Below are 3,990 nucleotides of genomic sequence, written 5' to 3'. Positions count from 1 at the left end.
TGCTTCTCATCTTACCACAACCTATCTTTGGAGCAGCATATGTGTATGTATGTGTATATAAAGAAAATGCCTTATTCTTTCTAAATCCAATTTCTTTCTAGGTTTTCATTAGTGGATCTCAAAAACTATTTGGTCACAAATATTAATCAAATACTGGATTTGGTAAATCAAACCTTTTCTAGTCTTATCCTAAACAAGATCTTTCTGCTTCCAGGTTGAAGATCTCCTCCTGTGGGGTCTGTAAGAGTAGTGTTTAAAGAAGGGGCTGTAGTATCCATGAACCTTCGACTCTGTTTCTTTCCATTAAATCTGGCATATGGTATCCTTTATTTTCCTGGTATTTCTCATACTGAGGAGCTTGAATAAGATCAGGCTCCATGAGGTTTAATGTGTAGTTTCACCACAGGCAAGTTGCTACATGATAAAGCTGCTGCCAAAACTAGTGATCCTGTCCTCTTCTCAATGTCTGGCTACAAATTTCTGTCACCTTTCTATGCTGACAAGAGTATTCATGTGGCTAAAAATTGGCCAATTTTCACTTGGATCAACACACTGATCTCGCTGCATGTGCAATCACATGAGCGATAGTGCCAGATAAGGGGGTGCAGTGGGAAGCACAGGGGCACAATGCGTATCTCATTTGTGAAACTGCACCGCTCACCTGCATAAATCAAAGTGATGCTACATATAGGAAAAGAAATGAGTAGGTTTTGACTGGTGATCTGGCTTCTGCTTTATCTCAGTAAGATACACAATATAGTTTTTAATTGGTTATTAGCATTGTTTAGAGCTGGCTGAGAGAAAAAAACCTGCAAAATATGAAATTGTGAATCCTATTTCATAAGGCTTAAAATTGGTCAGTTTTTAAAACATTCTTTAAGAAATTTCTTTTAGGAAATTTAATTTTAAAATCAAATTATTAAAAATCATAATAACATTCTCTTACTGCAAATCACTGTGATGATAGCTTTGACAATATTTTGACACATACTTCATAGCCAAAACCTGGAAAAACCAGTAATTTTTTGCAGACCTTTTCATTTTCAAAGCACAGCCATTTTTCTTCAGCTTCATTCAAAGTGGCTGAGCCTGTTCTAGCCATGAGCAAAGTTTCTTTTTTAGGCATTCTGCTGGATGAGGACTGTGCTGAAAGGCCATTTGGAAAAATGAGTTGGGGCAGGACACAGTCAGGAAATTTGCTACAAGATCTTTCCACCAGGGGTTCACCTGGGGTGGATGGGAGAGTAGGCTAAACAGCACAGTCCCTCCCTTGCCATGAGACTCAAAATATATGCTGCACAGAGCCTTGTAAATTGGAAGGATCCAACCTTACTTTCCATGAAGACAAAATTGTGTGATAAGGCTCTGATAAGACTCCTTACTGGCCTTTCCATTTCTTCCTTTAGAATGATGGCAAAATGAGACTTTCACTTGTGCCCAGAAAAGTAAAATTCTTGTTCTTTAAACATCTGTGATCATGTTGCAGCCTCTTTTCCACATACCCCAAATTTTTCATCCTTCTTCATTGCATTAACCAGTGCTTGATCCTCTAGTTCAGTCCCCTCAGTGGTGTACACACACACACACACACACACACACACCCCGTTCTGAATCTGTTGTAATCTTCTCTTTACTTCTGTGGTCCTCCAAAGGTCCGTCGTTCCCTTTTCACTTTCTAGTGTCTCTTAAGGTACCTTCCCTTCAATCTCTTGCTCTTACTGTAAAACTATAATTTTCTTTCACAAACATTTCTTCATTTTGTTCTAAACCATTCATGTGCTCTCCACTATAAATAAACACGTTATACATGAAAAAGTCATTGAAGCAATAGTGAGTTTGCAAAGTCAAATGCTTACAGGTTTGCAAATGCAACAATCCCTACATGCCCGTGCAACTTCTGTTCAGTTCTAAAAAGCCAACTGTGAAAATCACAGCCAATTCATGACAGGGCTTTTGAGAAATGCCTCCCATACTCTCCACCCCCTGAAGCTGCTGTCTCCTATCCTTGAGTCTCACTGCCTATGTTCAGCTCAACAGGCAGCTCCTCCTCCCGCTTTGTTAGCTTATGCTGAGTCAGACTCAAAAATCCCCACCCTGTGATCCCACCTTCAGACCTGTTCCTATGCTTTCCACCCCTCGAACTAGTTATTAATTGGCAATGCACATTTGAGCGTATGCATTATGTCATATTCCCAAATTGCATTAATACTCCTTTTTCTTATCACCTCCCTCATTCAGTATATAAGGTGAATGACATTCATGAATACCCTTCAACCTTTTTTTTTATCCCCATGTTAGGGTATTCAGTTCAGGGTTTTTTTTTAAAAAACACCATTCCATGTTCTAAATAATTTTCCTTGGGATGGTGTAATCCTGGATGTATGTATATATTAGGGGATGAGAGCCTGGAGTTTGAGTCAGTAATGTGCCCTGGCAGCCAAAAGGGCCAGCCGTATCCTGGGATGCATTAGGCACAGTATAGCTAACTGGTCAAAAGGGGTGATTGTCCCACTATACTCAGCATTGGTGTGGCCTCACCCTGAGTACTGTGTGAAGTTTTGGGCTCCTTGACATAAGGATATGAAAATATTAGAGTGTGTCCAAAGGAGGGCAACAAAGATGGTGAAAGGACTAGAGGGCATGACTTGCGAGGAGCGGCTGAGGACACTAGGCTCTTTCAGCTTAGAAAAGAGGAGACTGAAAGATGACTTCATTGCTGTCTACAACTTCTTCATGAGGGGGAGTGGAGAGGGAGGTGCTGATCTCTTCTCTCTGGTGTCTGGTGATAGGACATAAGGGAATGGCTTAAATCTGCATCAGGATATGTTCAAACTGGACATTAGGAAAAAGTTCTGCACTGAGAGGGTGGACAAGCACTGGAACAAGCTCCCCAGGGAAGCGCTCATGGCCCCAAGCCTGTCAGCGTTCAAGAAGCATTTGAACAATGCTCTTAGATATATGGTTTAACTTTTAGGTTGCCCTGTCTGGAGTTAGGAGTTGGACTTGATGATCCCTGTGGGTCCCTTCCAACTCAGGATATTCTATGATTGTTTTGACACCTATCACTGGCAGATGGCAGCCTCACAAACATTAGTCCATTTATCCCCATTTTATACACAGAACTAAGGTACAATGGTATTAGTGTCAAAAATATGTGTTGTTTTGTCTGCCTGTTTTGGGTGGCTACGTTTGTCAAGGATATAGCACTTATTTTTACACTTCATTTGGCAAGCACATCTGACATCAACTTCACTTGCAGTTGAGAAGTCTCCAGAGCGTGTGGTTGGGTACCTAGGAAGTGAAAAATATGTCTCTCTCATTGCCTATCCCAAATCTGAATTAAATTAGTTCTGGCCTCACACAGGATTCTTGAAATGAGACAAGGAAAGAGTCCAGTTGTTCAGGAGATACTCTTCTGTCTGAAATACACAAACAGCTTCTTAAAATCTGCCTCAGTCACTGCACTGTGTAGCTTTTGTACAAGACAAGGAAAGGGTCATACAAACAACGGGCTACTTCATGGCTTCGTACACTGAACACTAGGTATCCTGTGTACTGAAGGAAGGAATGGCCTGTGGTAAAAATAGTATGTGATCTCATAAATAAAAGAAATGTATCATAGTACATATATTCCAGGAGTTTGAGTTAAGTTTTCACAAGCAGCTTGACTTCAAGTGCTTTCTACTTTTTGAATGTTTTAGTCTCTGTAATCTTAGCACTCTCCAAATTACTTTTAGGAGGTAACTTCCTAAAAAGCAATCTAGAAAAACAACCATCAGAAATTCTCTCTTGTTAAAGCAAATTTACATCCCTGGGGCTCATCCAAAAAGTTCAAAACTGAGGAGTTTATGGAACAAATTCTGGTGACAAGAGCTAATAGCAAATAAAAGCAGGAGAAAACTATTATCTGTGAATTCTGTGCAGCTCAATCATTATGGAGAGATAAACTAACATTTTATGTTGTCTTTTTACCAGCTAACTCAAGGATCC

This window comes from Egretta garzetta, unplaced genomic scaffold (genome assembly GCF_000687185.1).
Source record: "Egretta garzetta isolate BGI_Z169 unplaced genomic scaffold, ASM68718v1 scaffold401, whole genome shotgun sequence".
NCBI lineage: Eukaryota > Metazoa > Chordata > Aves > Pelecaniformes > Ardeidae > Egretta > Egretta garzetta.
The sequence above is the reverse complement of the archived record's forward strand: the minus strand, read 5'-3'. Positions refer to the sequence as shown.